The following is a 17825-nucleotide window of genomic DNA, read 5'->3' on the forward strand; positions in this document are numbered from 1 at the left end:
TTTTTGAGACAGAGTCTTGCTCTGTCGCCCAGGCTGGAGTGCAGTGGCACAATCCCGGCTCACTGCAAGCTCCGCCTCCCGGGTTCACGCCATTCTCCTGCCTCAGCCTCCCGAGTAGCTGGGACTACAGGCGCCCGCCACTGCGCCCGGCTAATTTTTTCTATTTTTAGTAGAGACGGGGTTTCACCATGGTCTCGATCTCCTGACCTTGTGATCCGCCCGCCTCGGCCTCCCAAAGTGCTGGGATTACAGGCGTGAGCCACCGCGCCCGGCCGATCCCAACCTATCTTTCCAACACTCTATGGTTCTGGTCAAACCAGTCTGTTCCTTCTTTGAGAAACCAGTCCCAAGGACTCCCTCTCCAAAATGCTCTTACTCTGTGATCTGAACAGCTACCAGCTACAGCTTCAAACACAAATTACCCGAGTTGAAAAAACTATGCCTGCCTGCATCTGCTATAGAACATTTTAAAAGATATCTTTTTAAAAAAGAAAATCGAAACACAATTTAATAATCCCCATCAAAGAAGCAGCAAAAGTACTCACCATTTCCCAAGCTTTCCAGGCTCTGTGCCTTTGCTTCATGCAATTTCCTGCCTGAAATCCTCTTAGCTACTTATCACATGTCCAAATCCTGCCAATCCTTCAAAACACAGGTGAAACACCAGCTCCTACACCAGATCTTCCCTAATGCCCCCATCCAGAGCTGATTCTCTTTCTTAAACCATAGTAGCAACACCTCTGGAGGCACTTTCTTCTACCTAGTACTCAGTTGTGTACATGTCTCATCTTTCCCATTAGTGAGAAAATCATCAAGGGTACAATCTCTGTCTTGGTCATTTTGTATGCCCTATTCTGCTACATTAATTAAACTCATATTTCACTAAAGCATATAATAAAAAGAAAGGGGCAAAAAAAAAACAGGCTTTTATTATGCATTCATTTGAATTAGGTCTTGTTTACCTGCAACAAATGCTATATAAGGAAAGTACAAAAGGTAAGATCCCTCCCTCTCCATCCAGCTGCCCAGGGCCCTGGTATGCCTCCAGAAAAGGCAATTATGGATTCTAAGAAGTCCTTGGACACTATAACTTCTTAATACATTCAGAACATTAGGTCTAAGTTGACGAAAAGAATTTATAAATTATATTTTAAAGTAAGTTTATTTATGACAATTATACAATTGCACAGTTTATATGCTGAGGCAAACAAAATATGACACTCAATACATGGAAAGATAAACTGTATGAAACTAAAGCTATCTGAGCTGTGAAAAGAAGTCACTGTTCGACCAGGCGCAGTGACTTAACACCTGTAATCCCAGCACTTTGAGAGGCTGAGGCGGGAGGATCACGAGGTCAAGAGATCAAGACCATCCTGGCCAACATGGTGAAACCCCGTCTCTACTAAAAATACAAAAATTAGCTGGGCATGGTGGCACGTGCCTGTAGTCCCAGCTACTCAGGAGGCTGAGGCAGGAGAATCGCTTGAACCTGGGAGGCGGAGGTTGCAGTGAGCCAAGATTGTGCCACTGTACTCCAGCCTGGGGACAGAGTGAGACTCCATCTCAAAAATAAAAAAATAAATAAATAAATTTTAAAAAAAAGAAGTTCACTGTTCATTATCAGAACCATTACAGAATAAATATTCCAAGTCTACATATAACCCCAAGTTACTAAAGTTTTGGAGGGGAGGGTGGTCTGTTTTTTTGTTTTTTTGAGACAGAGTCTCATTCTGTTGCCCAGACTGAAGTGCAGTGGCTGAATCACAGCTCACTGCAGCCTTGACCTCCCAGGCTAAATCAATTCTCCCTCCTCGGCATCCCGAGTAGCTGAGACTACAGGTGCACACCACCATGCCTGGCTTTTGGTGTTTTTTTGTTTGTTTTTTTCCAGAAAGACTGGGTTTTGCCATGTTGTCCAGGCTGGTCTCAAATTCTTGGGCTCAAGTGATCTGCCTGCCTCAGCCACACAAAGTGCTGGGATTACAGGCATGTGCCACTGTGCCCAGCCAACTAAAGTTTTTGTGGCATCAAAAGTGTTTATGGATTCCACAAAGACTAAATTCTCACTAAGCTATGCAAACAAAGGTGCTAAGCCATTCCAACCAAAATACGTAAGAAACATGTAGATGTTTTATAAAACTAAATTTCTTAAGGAATACAAATATTAATGAAAACTTTTCTCAATATATTAATAGAAACATGTATGCACATTTTTCCAGTTTATAGATGTTAAAAATTAAGTCTCAACAAGCTCTTTAATCATATGTGTATAATCCTAAGTATATAACAACTTAGGAAATTTCAGTAATTATTCCTACAATAATGAATCACATAAAATATATATACGTACACATGACAGATTATGCTACCAAGATCAGAATGTTCAAATCAGAAGGCAGTTCATCTTGTTAGAAAATTTATCCAGCAATAAACATCTGAAGCCATAGTTAGATCAAGACAAATTTTAGTGAAAATTCTATACTGAATACTGAACTGGAGGTGGGGGGTTATTCTTACAAATAATACTGAAGGATTACAAACAATACTGTCAAATTATCAAATGTGTTAATACTACATTAGCCATTCCACTGGCATTTATGGCACAAACTGCCAGAGGTAGTGCAATACTAATTCTTCCCTCCTTCCAAAGTAAGAGAACTCCTGATTCTTGACTAGGCACATAGGAATTTCCAGTACAGAATATACATTCCAGCTTCTCTTGCAGTTATATGTGACCTTGTTATAATCGAAGGGACATAGCAGAAGCGGTATGTACAATTCCTGGAAAGTATCTTCACAAGATGGGGGCATGCCCAGCTTTTGCCTTTTCCTCCTTCCTGCTGGTCAGAATGTAGAACTAATGTGAGAAAGTGGAGAAGCCACCTTTGACTAAAAGGAAAGAGTTACATGTTGAAGGCTGGGTCCCCTAATGAGCATGAAGGTACCATACTGGTTTAGGACTGCCTATGAGATACATGAAAGAAAGGTAACTTCTATCTTGTTCAAGCCATTGTTATTTTTGGTTTCTACTACTCACTGCTGAATCTAATCCTATCTAAAACAAGGCAAAATTATAGAGAAAGACTACTATATTTATTAAATTTTACCCTTTCAAATGATTTTTTTATCTTTGCTTTGGTTTGTTTGTTTGTTTTGAGCCAGAGTCTTGCTCTGTCATCCAGGTTGCAGTGCCATGGCTCCCTGCAACCTCAGCCTCCCAGGTTCAAGCGATTGTCCTGGCTCCTGAGTAGCTGGGATTACAGATGCCCGCCACCATGTTCAGCTATTAAATAATTTTGAATACACATTTTAAACTTACTAGGATTAAAATAAACTCATTTTGGGGGGCCAGGCGCAACAGCTCATGCCTGTAACCCCAGCACTTTGGGAATCTGAGGTGGGTAGATCGCCTGAGGTCAGGAGTTCCAGACCAGCCTAGCCAATATGATGAAACCCCATCTCTATTAAAAATACAAAAATTAAGCCAGGTGCGGTGGCTCTCACCTGTAATCCCAGCACTTTGGGAGGCTGAGGCGGGTGGATCACTTGAGGTCAGGAGTACCAGACCAGCCTGGTCAACATGGTGAAACCTCACCTCTACTAAAAATACAAAAATTAGCCAGGCATCGTGGCTGGCGCCTGTAGTCCCAGCTACTCGAGAGGCCCACACAGGAGAATCACTTGAATCCAGGAGGCGGAGGTTGCAGTGAGCAGAGACTGCACCATTGTGCTCTAGCCTGGGTGATAAGAGTGAGAATCCAACTAAAAAAAAAAAAAAAAAAAATACAAAAATTAGTCGGGCATGGTGGTGCATGCCTGTAGTCCCAGCTACTCAGAAGGCTGAGGCAGGAGAATCGCTTGAACCTGGGAGGCAGAGGTTGCAGTGAGCCGAGATCGCGCCATTGCACTCCAGCCTGGGCAACAGGAGTGAGACTCCATCTCAAAACAAAACAAAAATAAATAAATAAACAAACTTTTTTTTTGAGACGGAATTTCACACTTGCTTTCCAGGCTGGAGTACAATGGTGCAATTTCAGCTCACTGCAACCTCTGCCTCCCAGGTTCAAGAGATTCTCCTGTCTCAGTCTCCCAAGTAGCTGAGATTACAAGCGTTCGCCACCACGCCCGGCTAATTTTTGTATTTTTAGTAGAGACGGGGTTTCATCATGTTGGCCAGGTTGGTCTCAAACTCCTGACCTCAGGCAATCCACCCATATCAGCCTCCCAAAGTGCTGGGATTACAGGCGTGAGCCACTGCATCCGGCCAACAAACTTATTTTTGATGATTCAAATAACTAAGCTCTAAAATGTTTTTTTCTACACTATATTTGAGGTATAAAATTGTTATTATCAATAATTTTTTGGCCAGACGCAGTGGCTCACACCTATAATCCCCCAGCACTTTAGGAGGCAGAGGTGGGCGGATCACCGGAGGTCAGGAGATCAAGACCAGCCTGGCCAACATGGCAAAGCCCCATCTCTACTAAAAATACAAAATTTAGCCAGGCATGGTGGTGATCGCCTGTAATCCCAGCTACTTGGGAGGCTGAGACAGGAGAATCGCTTGAGCTCGGGAGGCAGAGGTTGCAGTGAGCCGAGATCATCCAGCCTGGTGACAGAGGGAGACTCCGTCTCAAAAAATAATAGTAACAACTTCCTAAGTATGCCTTGGGGTCAAGCGATTAAGCCAAATCTCCCTTATCTCTACCTCAATAATACCATACGGTAATATTATTCATTCATTTAACAAATGAATGCCTACTATACTCCTCGCATGAAAGGTGCACTGAAGTGACCAAAGCAGATGACGGGCCTCTTCCTACAGGAGCTGACAAGCCAGCATCAATGCAGACAAGGCTGTAGAAGCTGAGTGAAACCCTCTGCCTCCCTCTTCTCTAGCCTCCAAGTTCATCACTCCCCTGCTGTCATATTCTTGCTTCAGGCTACAATATGAGAGTACAATATGACTAGACTTCAGCTTTGCTCTGCTAATATAATCACACACAACCGTATTCCCCAAAGATGACACTGCTGTTACCAAAATTAGCATCGGCATCTTACCAAAATGCCATAGCAGCCATCATTGATGGTGGGTCAGTTCTCCACACAGCAAATCTTATTTATCACAAGATATCTTTCCCTAATTGTACCTTATGGGGTTCTCTTATCCTTAAATTCTGTTGTTGTGACAGGATCTCACTCTGTCTCCCAGGCTGAAGAGCAATGGCACCATCTTGGTTCATTGCAGCCTTGACCTTGTAGGCTCAAACAATCCTCCCACCTCAGCCTCCTAAGTAGTTAGGACTATAGGCACGTGCCACTACACCTGGTTAATTTTTAATTTTTTTGACAGAGACGGGGGTCTTGTTACATTGCCCAGGCTGGTCTCAAACTCCTGGTCTCAAGTGATCCTCCTGCCTTGACCTCCCAAAGCACTAGGATTACAGTTGTGAGCCACCACATCTAGCCTTATCCTTAAATTTGAAAAATACTTTGCAGTTCCGCCACCCCTCACCCCCGCAGTCCCAGGGACTATCCTGAAAAATGTCAGAAGGTAGGATTGCTTCGGTAGATAGCCAAATATTTTTAGTTATTCCTCACAGGCCATTACATCAACCTCACTAGAGATTTGAAGCCAGACCAACAAGATGTCTTGCTCTCTCCCTCAATCGCCTTCCTTCTTGAATCGCTCTAAGAGGATGGAACACTAATCTGATTGGGTCAAGAGTCCACAATACTGATTGAACCCTGTTTACAAGTATGAAGATCAACGAAGATTAAAAGTCACACAAATCTTGATTCAAGTGCAAGATAGAAAAAAAGTCATATACATGTGAGAGTTTGCGTTCTTGTTCTTGGTCATTTCACTCTTACACACTCTAAAACACTAATCGTCGGGTCTTCTGCAAAGCCATCAACCAAAGAGTAGTAAGACAGTGAAACTGAGGAGGATGAGAGAGCCCTTGACTAGTCCTGGAGCTTAAGTAATATGCTCTCACCCTGTTTACTACACAAATTTACGTTGGTATTTTGGCCAAAAGCCCAAATTAATAATAAAGTAACACTTCTAATTTCCCACTTGCCATTGTTCTACTTACATAAATCTCCTTCAGAGGCCAGGCGTGGTGAGTCACACCTGTAATCCCAGCACTTTGGGAGGCTGAGGTGGGAGAATCACTTGGACCCTCAAGGTCGAGGCTACAGCGAGCTGTGATCATGCACCACTCACTGCACTCCAGAACCTCAGCAGCAGAGCAAGACCTTGTCTAAAACAAACATTCCTTCAGGAACATAATAAATAAGAGGAACAGCTAAGCCATGACATTCTGATCATTTATTAACACCCCAAACTTCAAACTGCACTATTACTCTATTCACTTGGTATTTAATCACATATTGTTTTTTAGCATTTCCTATATCAAGGAATAGCAAACATTTTAGAATTGATACCTCAGAGAGAATTTATTCAAACCATCTGGTGTTCACCCATTGTCTCCTGCAGATCTCCTGATTATTATAAATAACAAAGAGAACATACTGCAAAGCTAGATCTCTGGATGACAGTAACAATAATAATAAAAACAGGCTAATATTTATTGACCATTTACTATGTGCCAGGGACTTTTTAAAATACTTTATATGAATTAATTACTTTGGTCCTCACAACAAACCCATGAGTATTATTATCTCTATTTTACAGAGGAGGAAACTGAGACCCAGAAAGGTAAATAACCTGCCTGAAGTCACAGAGTTAATAAGCAGTGGGCTGCAGATTGAGTCTAGAGCTCTTAACAACTTTTCTGCAACAGCATAATGGTTAATGGCAGACAAATACTACAGCTTGGTAAGTTCTGAAACTTAGGGCCAAAAAGATATTCAAGGAGGCAAAAGACAACACAGATCTGCATCTCAAGAGAGAGATTTTCAAACTTCTAGGCTGGACCAAACTGGTGTTAAAGAAGTACTGAGAAAGGGCTGGGTGCGGTGACTCACACCTGTAATCACAGCACTTTGGGAGGCCAAGGCGGGCGGATCATGAGGTCAGGAGATCAAGACCATCCTGGCTAACATGGTAAAACCCCGTCTCTACTAAAAAATACAAAAAATTAGCTGGGCGTGGTGGTGGGTGCCTGTAGTCCCAGCTACTCGGGAGGCTGAGGCAGGAGAATGGCGTGAACCCAGGAGGCGGAGCTTGCAGTGAGCTGAGATCACATCACTGCATTCCAGCCTGGGCGACAGAGTGGGACTTTGTCTTAAAAAAAAAAAAAAAAAAAAAGTAGTACTGAGGGAGAAGTTAATGGATAGAATCATGAAGAACATCAATATTTAACATAAACCCAGCACATTTTAGATCAAAATGATAATACAGTAGGGTAGTATTTGTGTATATTATAGATATACAACATATATTACAAACCAAAACACATAATAATTATACCTACTCCATAGGAACTAGAACATAGTTTAACTATAATTACTTCAGGTTTATGGTAGCATCTCTGTTGGCTGTAGCTAAGATTTTTCATGCTAAATCCTTAGGCAAGAACGCAACCTATAATACTGTTCCTATGAAAGAAAATAATCTGCTTTAAAATCTTTCTTCAGACATGCTTTCCAGGGAACAGACAGTTGTGAAAAGAAAGTCAGCCTAAATAGATGGACCATATTTCAATGACTCTAAGACTCATAATGCTTGTTTTACATTTGTATACCACCGGAATTAGGAAAGGTCTCACAGAGGTTAACTGGCAGCATTTTTTTCATTCTTAGCAGTATATAAAATAGTGCATTTTACAAATGATGGCATCTTAGAGTCAATAAAATGTGTTTTTCAGAATACATGTAATTCTAAGCGTGAGCACACATACTGCTGTAGTCAAAGGAAAACTTTCTGCCTTCAAGAGATGTATAATCTAATAAAGAGAACATAATTAGCTCTAAAATATAAATGGAAGTAATAACATTAATACAAGATATGAAGTGATCAAATGAGTGAGAGGGTTATAACAAGAATTGAAGAAAAGGTATTTAAGTGGTAGGAAACAGAAGTGGCCAAACCAAAAAAAACTTCAGGCACTGTGTCCTGAGCAGTTTGTTGTTGTTGTTGTTGTTGTTGTTGTTGACAGAGTCTCACTCTGTCGCCCAGGCTAGAGTGCAGTGTCGCAATCTCGGCTCACTGCAACCTCTGCCTCCCAGGTTCTAGAGATTCTCCTGCCTCAGACTCCTGAGTAGCTGGGGCTACAGGCACCCGCCACCAGATCCAGCTAATTTTTGTATTTTTAGTAGAGATGGGGTTTAACCATGTTGGTTGGCCAGGATGGTCTCAAACTCCTGACCTAGGGTGATCTGCCCACGTCGGCCTCCCAAAGTGTTGGGATTACAGGCATGAGCCACCGCGCCTGGCCATGAGCACAGTTTTAAATGAAACAGATTAAATCTGATGTAAGAACAGAAAGAAGGTAGGAAATGAAAGCTATCTCAACACAGATAGGGAAGATGAATAACATGAGGTTTTGGTCATGTCACTCTCCTCTAAGAACCAGCAACTATGTTCCAGTCAAAGCAAAGCATTGCTTCAAGGTATTAAGAACTAACTAATCAAGGGGAAAAACATTTTTTAAATGTCACATCTCTCTCCTTTGAACTACTGTGGCAGTTTTAAAATAAATCCAGACTGGGATTGGTGGCTCATGCCTATAATCCCAACACTGGGAGACCAAGGCAGGAGGATGATTCAGTCCAGGAGTTTGAGACCAGCCTGGGCAACATAACAAGACACCATCGCTACAACAACAACAACTTTTTTAGCCAGGTGTGGTGGCATGTGCCTGTAGTCTCAGCTACACAGGAAGCTGAGATGGGGGAATAACTTGAGCCTGGGAGGTCAAGGTTGCAGTGAGCTGTGATCATGCCACTGCACTCCAGCTTGAGCTGGACACTGAGACCTTGTCTCTAAAGTAATTATTTAGCTAATTAATTAAACTTAATAAATCTACAAATTATTTGATACTCCTCCCTGCAAAAAAAAATTATTTGATACTCCTCCCTTCAAACAAAATAATATAAACATTTTTAAAGTTTTTTTTTGTTTTTTTTTGTTTTTTTTTTTGAGATAAGAGTCTCACTCTGTTCCCCAGGCTGGAGTGCAGTGGCACGATCTCTGCTCACTGCAACATCCGCCTCCCTGGTTCAAGCGATTCTTCCACCTCAGCCTCCTAAGTAGCTGGGATTATAGGTATCCGCTATCATGCCCGGCTAATTTATTTTTGTAGAGACAGGGTTTCACCATGTTGGTCAGGCTGGTCTTGAATTCCTGACCTCAGGTGACCCGCCTGTCTCAGCCTCCCAAAGTGCTGGGATTACAGGTGTGAGCCTAAAGTTATTTTTAAATAAAATAAATCGGGACAGAGTGGCTCATGCCTGTAATCCCAACACTTTGGGACACCAATGAGGGTATATCACTTCAGCTGAGAAGTTCAAGACCAGCCTGGGCAACATGGCAAAACTCTGTCTCTACAAAAAATATAAAAATTAGCTGGGTGTGGTGGCGCATGCCTATGGTCCCAGCTACTCGGGAGGCTGAGGCAGGAGGATCATTTGAGCCCGGGGGTTCAAGGCTGCAGTGAGCAGAGATTGTACCACTGCACTCCAGACTGGATGACAGAGCAAGACCTTTCCTCAAAAAACTTAAATTTAAATTTAAAAAAAAGTAATTTTACAGGTGCATCTCAAATTGTTCTATTAAACTAGAATAGTAGTATCTATCCCATGAGTATCTCATGAGAAAGAAACAGGTATTATTTGGGGTAAGGGAGGAAAATGAAAAACAAAAACCCTCTATAGTATAAAATGTTTCTGAGGCTTTAAAGAGCTCATGTGCATTATAAACGTATTTCACCTCATACTTAAAGTACTTGCAGCATATTAGTAAGCCATAAATACAGTTTGGGAAACACTGACTTGGGTAGACAGGTAGATAGGCAGGTGGATGGCAGAGTCACAGAAAATAAAAGGAGAATAAGACAAATGTAATAAAATGATACCACCTAAAAAAAAGGATAACTGACTATGAGTTATGACAATGAAGTCTCCTGAAGGAAAATAAGCTGTTAGAATAAGCTATCAAAATCAACAATAGCCGCCAGGCGCAGTGGCTCATGCCTAGAATCCACTTGGGTAGATATACTTCCCCAGCATAGCCAGGTCCTGCCAGAGAAGATTTCCAGTGCCTCCCCAGGCAGTTCAAACAAACAAACACACTCATCTGCTCACACTCCCCCTGAACTGTACTTACCCCACACACACTGAGTGCCTCCATCACTGTACTCCCTTGCTCCCCACCCTAGAAGCAGGAAGAAGGTCAAAGAATCAGACCTTTGGCTGGGCATGGTGGCTCACAACTGTAATCCTAGCACTTTGAGTGGCCAAGGTGGGAGGATCACTTGAGCCTAGGACTTCAAGACCAGCCTGGGCAACATGGCAAGACTTGATTTCTACAAAAATGTAATTAGCCAGGTGTAGTGGTGCACACCTCTAGTCCCAGTCCCAGCTACTCGGGAGGCCAAGGAGGGAGGATAACTTGAGCCCAGGAGTTCAAGGCTGCAGTGAGCCATGCTCATGCCACTGCACTCCAGCCTGAACAATAGAACAAGACCCTGTCTCAAAAAAGAATTAGACTTCTGGGAGCCTAGGGAACATATGTAGGTGCCAATGAATGTGTCCATGCATGCTCTGCTGAATGTGTGCATGGCTGTGTGAGCTAGAATGGGTTTTTGTAGCAGGAGCTCTGCCCTGCTGCTTCAGGACTGTCTAAAGATGCTGCACAGCCATGCTTCCTCACAAGCTCTCTTTTAAGGTTAGTCCAGGCCAACAATGTCAATACTGTACCCCTTAGGGTGGTATATTTATTGCAACACACAGCCTGGACACTCATATACAGGGCCGTGGCACTAGGGTAAGGCGCCACAAACTCCTCCTGCTGAGGAGGCAACAAGGCATCTGGTTGCTAAAGCTGGGTGGGATCCATATCCCTGATAGTATTCCAGTATGTATGAGGCACTGCGGAACCGGGGTTTTTGTTCCTAGGTGAGGCCTGACCTCGTATGGCTTAAATTTCTGTTCTACTTTCCCCCAACTTGAGATGACTTGGAAGACTTCCTGTTCCTTGCAATGAAAAACAGCCTAACCAAAGTCCTTAAAAGTCATGTGTATAACTACTTTAAAATTAAGATATAACCCATGGCTTCGACTTCCGATGCAAAAACCCAAGACAAATAGGCTATGAGGATTCCTCAAATACCGAGTGGTTTATGAATTAGAGGTCACATCCTTTTATAACCTAACCATATAAGGAAAATTTTCACAGTTAAACATATTGCTCACACTTGCTGACACACTGGCAAATTTTACCAATTAAAAATATGCCATGCACAGTGGTTCGCGCCTGTAATCCCAGCCCTTTAGGAAGCCAAGGTGGGTGGATCACTTGAGGTCAGGAGTTCAAGACCAGCCTGGCCAACATGGTAAAACCCCATCTGTACTAAAAATACAAAAATTAGCCAGGTGTGGTGGCACACATCTGTAATCCCAGCTACTCAGGAGAATGAGGCAGGAGAATTGTTTGAACCTGGGAGGCAAGGATGCAATGAGCCGAGATCGTGCCAAAGCATTCCAGCCTGGGCAACAGAGCAAGCTCCGTCTCAAAAAATAATAATAATAATAATTTTACACTGGCACAAACAGGTCACTTTATAAAAAAAAAAAAGCATCTTATATTAACTGTACTCTCTGACCTAGTTACCTAATGTACAGACACACAGTATATCTTATATTACTTGGCACACCAACAAGTTAGCCATACAAATCACAATTCCAACCCAAACTCGAAGCTAGTAAATGTATTTAGTATTTGAGCTTGAGTTACTTGTGTTCAAATGTTCATTAAATTGGTCTATGCAATCTTAACAATGTTCTAACACATATTTAAAATGTTCATTTCTCCTCCATTATTAAAAAAAAAAAAAAAAAAACACACCAACTATAACTCTGTTAGACAAGAAACCAAACATAAGCCAACAGGCTCAGCAAAACCACACTTAAATAGGACAAGGAAAGTTTCAACTCCAGAATAATTATCAGGATACCAATCACACAAATATGATTCAACAATCACTTAAATATGATTCAAGAGGAATTCCTAGTAGTAAAAAAAGAAATCCTGTGATTAGAGCACAGCATTATCAGAAACTGATTATGTAAAACAACAGTTTTTCTTTCAGGATGTCTCTGTGTGTGTGTGTGTGTGTGTGTGTGTGTGTGTGTAACGAAGTTCACAGCTAGGTTACACTAATGACTCACTTAAACATTTGAATTTTCTATCTTAACCTTTAAATCAACTGCAAAAGTAGCTGCCAAAAGTAGTTTAGTAGGAAAGCATACTACTCCCAAAAGAACTTGGTATGTCCAACTTATTTTACTACTTAAATTTTTTTTGATCACTGAGATTTGAAACTAATTTTTAAGTAATGAATGCTTACTAAATCCATTATCATACTCAGCATATACAGGTTTTTAGAAGGGCACAGATTATATTCTTATATGTGTGTTTTTACAGCACCTGGCACATTTCTGTTCAGTATCTGTTCAATATTACACATAATTATTTCAGAACCTGACAGCGTTTACTGTCCTATTTTTCTTTTTTTTTTTTTATTTTGAGACAGAGTCTCGCTCTGTCACCCAGGATGGAGTGCAGTGGTGCCGATCTCAGCTCCCTACAACCTGTGCCTCTGAGATCAAGCAATTATCGTGCCTCAGCCCTTCAAGTAGCTGGGATTACAGCCACGCACCAAAGTGCCAAGCTAATTTTTGTATTTTTAGTAGAGACGAGGTTTCACCGTGTTGGCCAGGCTGGTCTCCAACTCCTGACCTCAAGTGGTCCACTCACCTTGGCCTCCCAAAGTGCTGGGATTACAGGCGTGAGCCACCACACTAGGCCTTACTGTCCTATTTTTTAAAAGCTTTTTTGGCCGGGCGCGGTGGCTCAAGCCTGTAATCCCAGCACTTTGGGAGGCCGAGATGGGCGGATCACGAGGTCAGGAGATCGAGACCATCCTGGCTAACACGGTGAAACCCCGTCTCTACTAAAAATACAAAAAAAAAACTAGCCGGGCGAGGTGGCGGGCGCCTGCAGTCCCAGCTACTCGGGAGGCTGAGGCAGGAGAATGGCGTGAACCCGGGAGGCGGAGCTTGCAGTGAGCTGAGATCCGGCCACTGTACTCCAGCCTGGGCGGCAGAGCAAGACTCCGTCTCAAAAAAAAAAAAAAAAAAAAAAAAAGCTTTTTTGACTGACCAGTAAATCAAAGTTGAAAAGGCAACTGGTACATTGATTTGGATTATCTTTCTGTCGTGAATTGGTTCTCAGTTCTAGTTTCCTTGTGACAAAACACTGATGGAGAATACATTGAACTGAAATCCCCTGAATCTATTCCCACCGAGAAAATAATACATTTGAACTGTTCACATTTCATTGTAAAAGATACACAACTTTAGAGATTACTCTTGAAGTTCTGAAAGTAAAGTGAATCGGAAGTCACATTTCTAGAAGCAGTCAGTCTGGAACAGATGTTTATCCTACACACCCAGTCCCCTTTACCACTGCAAAACTCTCTAATAGTTCATTACATTAGAACAACTGAGATGGGTTAGGATTTGTGAAAATAAAAATTCTTTTGAGAGATTTATTAAGCAGATTATCTCTGAAACTGTACCTTAGTTTACAAGCCTTTGGGCAGCAATTCGACCTTCTTGTATGTTAATCCGTGTACACCCTCATTTCACATTTTCTCTGGCTTCCAATTTTATTTTTTTTATCTAATCCATACAATAAGTCACCCTATCAGACTTTATAAGACTACTGAAAACAACACTACTGCAATGCAAGGCTACTACATTTGCAAAACTGCCGATTTTAGTGAGATCTCCCTCCCTCAACTCCTCCTCTACCCCTCTACCTGGGTTAAATCTCGAGAAAAACCTCTGTCCAGTGCTACAACTTTACTTTCCATAGAGTAGGTTTGATTTTTTATTAATGATACTAAAAACTTTTTTAAAAGACTGCTGGTGTATATGGTTTCCAATACTGGGAACAGAAATAAACCCTCTTGTGTAATATTTCAAGAGAAATTGTCTCATAAAAGATGAGAAGGTATCAATTCAAAGGAGTCCTGGCAAGTCACAAAGTGTAAATACTTCTGGTAACAGAACAAATTAATGTCGAGGCACAACCAGTAACATAATAATGCCTCAATGCAACCGTGCCTGTCAAAGGACATCTGTATTAGCAGCTCGGGGAAGTGGCATTTGCAGAAAGGCACAACAACTGTGCTTAAAAGAAAATCATTAAGCCTCAGCCGTTAATCCCCTCCCCCATCCTCTTCGTCTGGGTCTTTTCAAGCAATTAACCAGTAGAAGGTGCTATTCTGCAACCCACATGTATTCACACCAACCTCCATCCTTGGGCCACAGCTGGGTTTACCGCAGGTGGACTAGCCTATTCCCTCTCCAGTATTCAAAGGAGCCCCCAAACAGAAAGCCAGATCTTTTCTTTTAACCCTTATTTACAAAAACAACATTGACAGCTCAATTGCCAGGAAACCTGACACATCACACCACTAAAAACATGCAAACATCATCTTGCTAAATATTAACCTCAACACAATCTTTATAATATTAACCAATAAAATCTATTTCTACCTAGAAAGACTCTGCTCACATTCACTACTAAGAGTCAAGTGAACAAATCACTGTCCCCAACAAAATCAGGGTCAATGAGAAATACGAAAGCAATGAGAGCTGAACGTAAGGCCACAACATATAAAGAGGGATTTTATCTTTACATACACAAAAAGGAAAGAGCAGCAGAAACCAGGGCTGCAAAGGGAAGAAAGGGAGGCAGAGAGAAGAGGAGTCTCTGAACATGTTTTTGGGTGTCCTTTAGTTTCCAATGCACTCTTCTGCCTCACAAGGTTGCAAAAAAGGCCAGGCATGAGATGGGTGGAAGAAAGCTGAAACAGAAAAGCACCCTCCCTTCCCCCATCTTCTCTCTTCTCTCCCAAAAAGAGCTGTGTTTGTCTGTGCAAACCTAGTCCCAAATATGGGAGAGAGAGAATGAACGTGTGTATGGAAGAACAATGAGCCCTCAGCTTGGTATTGTGTGTGTATGTGTGTGTGTGCGTGTATGTGTGTGTCTGTCTGCCTCTGCCTCTTTTCCCTTCGACCTCAACAACAACAGGGAGAGCTGCAAGCCAGTTTTCCACCCATCCCAGGCCATCAAAATCAAAACTGGTTGATAATTTACAGTAGTATTAACTCAACAAGCAAATCCATGGAACAAAATATCAACCCAAAGATGATTTTATTATAGTATAGATCCAGCTTCTCTCCCCTCCCCCAACAGACTGAGACTAAAGAGACCAGTGTACACTAGACAAAAAGGTCCCTCTTTAAATGGAAAGCAATTATGAAAACTGTCTCAAATCTTCGGTGCATCAATTCCTGCTATATTAAAATGTCTGTTTTCTAATTCACCAAGTTCGTCCTCTTACTAGTTAGCTTTTTTTGCGTTTAAAAAATTGCTTTGAAGAAGGCTATTTCAGGATTCATACAAAACTACTTTCTAAATGTACCTTAAAATAGCAACACATACTGAAACATTTAAAGCACCCAATTTCTCAAGGACACATTTTGCTGAAATCAATGTTTGAAGTCTGTAATCCAGAAAAATTGTAAGCAAACCTTGGAAAAGAGACAGAGGAAAATGACAATTCAACAATGAATCATTTTGTTTTCCTTTCAACAACTTCTCAAGCAACCAGTTTCAAAGGAAGCCTGCAATACTTTTCCCCCTTTCCAACAGACACACATACATACATTATCCTATGTAAAACTACGAATCCTTCCATCACCTTAAAAATTAATGATAAATAGAAGCCACCCTCCCTCAGAGAGCAGAACTAAAACAAGATAGTAAGAATTCCATTCTGCTGCAAATGACTTTGGGTTTCCTAATTCTCTAATCACATACAGCTGAGAACTAGAGATTGGGAGCACAAAGAGGAAATCTCCCCCCTAATGAGAAAATGATACTTTAGTAATAAAGTCCTCCCCCCAGCACCCCGAAATCCACAAACATTCAAGAAATTCACAGTTCCAGTCCTTGACTTCCTTCTCTTCCAGTTTCAGCCAATAATTTAGTCACATGAAATAGTTTAACCTCAAACAAGTACAACAAGAGCATGAATAAGAGGCCAAGAGAGAGCATGGGTCAGAAGGCACGCAGGAACGGTCACCTGGCCCGGATATGACCAAAGAAGTGCCCTGCCCTCGTCCGGCTCCCCTCGACTTCGGCTTCGACCCCAGCCTTTTCTTTCTGCCTCCCCCCGGGCGAAGGACTGCTTTCACGGCCGACCCTCTCTGACCACCAGGACGAGGGGCCAAAAAAGAAAGCACACGACCCGGCGCGGGCAAGTTGGAGACTTACCTTCCCCTAAAGCGCTACACCATCAATAGAGAGGTGTTCGCGGCCCAGCTCCGGGGAAAGTGGTGGGGACGGGGCGGGAGGCCGCGCGGAGGCTGCGGGGCCGCGGGGGCGCAGGGCCGAGAGGGGCGGCCCGCGGGGAGGCGACGCGGAGGGGCTGAGGGGGCTTCCCTGCCGTGACCTTTCCTGCGACTTGAACCTAGGTTCCCTCCTCCTCGGTCGGGCAGATCTTTCAGAAGCGGGAGCCCAGGATCATGTCTGGTTTTGTTTTCCGAGGGCGAGGGGGCTCCCTGAGGATGATGGTGATTTTTTTTTTTAATCCTCAACTAGGAGAGAAAATGAGGCAGAGACAATGTGGGGAGCGAGAGAGGGGAAGAGGAGGGGGGAGGAGGCGGGGACCGAGGCCCAGCGGGGCGAGCGTCTCGAGGTGTTCGGGAGGCTGAGGAGGCTCCGGAGCGCGGAGGGTTGCTCGCGAGCGTCTGTGGGAGCAGCGGCACCTCCGCGATGGTGGCGGAGCCGCGGCGGAGCTGCTGCACCGACCCGCCGCCCACTCCCCGCTCGGGCCCGGCCCACCTCGCAGTATCGCACCTCCCCATTGGCGCAGCGCGGCGTGACGCGTCTGTAGGCCCGGCCAATGGAAGGCGGAGGGCGGGCGGAGAAGGCGGGATCTCTTTTCCCTTTTTTTTTTTTTTTTTTTTTTTTTTTTAATCTTTTTAATTAAATGAGCAGAGACGAAGGCTGGGAGAGGCCAAGCCTTGACAACGCCGCGGCCGGGGGCTGCAGGGCGCGCGCTGCAGGCGCCGCCCCTGGGCGGTGGGCTGGGCTCCCGCCGGGGGCGCGTCTTTGTGAGAGTGCGAGGCCAGCCCTCCTCCGCCGCGGACCGCCCCACGCGCTCCCCCCAGGCGGGGCCGGGCTAGCTGGGCGGGCAGGTCCCGGTTGGGGTGGGCGGGAGTCCGGTTGCTCCTGCTGTTACCCGGGTCTTAATTGGCCTTTTCAGTCATTAGGACGCGGATCCATGTTCCTGCGGGCTACAGAGTGGGTGTAAACCATTCGCATAGGGACTCTTTCGAAATTCTGATGAGCAGCTCATAATATTTTTCAAATAGTGTACATGACAAAAGATGAATTAAGAAAGAAAAAAGTGATAAGTCGCACTGCTTATTTGAAAAGAATAAAAAGTGTCATGAAGGCATAAAGGAGAGACTGTACAGGTACAGAAGGGATTTTAGAAAAAGCAGTGTACAACTCTATAGGGTAAGTGTGAAAAAAAATCTAAAAAGAGAAA

At 43.3% G+C, this 17825-nt stretch overlaps 1 protein-coding gene across 2 annotated transcripts in view; it reads right to left on the bottom strand.

The window, feature by feature from the left end:
- The window catches only part of RERE (arginine-glutamic acid dipeptide repeats), a 470948-nt gene extending 453861 nt beyond the window's left edge, over nucleotides 1–17087 (bottom strand). For both annotated transcript variants that reach the window (XM_025378261.1, XM_025378250.1), the window contains exon 1: nucleotides 16544–17087. The gene's annotated coding sequence lies outside the window, so the exon portion shown is untranslated. The remainder of the gene's footprint in view (nucleotides 1–16543) is intronic.
- Between the last annotated feature and the right edge of the window lie 738 nt (nucleotides 17088–17825).

The sequence above is a fragment of the Theropithecus gelada genome, chromosome 1 (assembly GCF_003255815.1).
Source record: "Theropithecus gelada isolate Dixy chromosome 1, Tgel_1.0, whole genome shotgun sequence".
In the NCBI taxonomy this organism is placed as follows: Eukaryota; Metazoa; Chordata; class Mammalia; order Primates; family Cercopithecidae; genus Theropithecus; species Theropithecus gelada.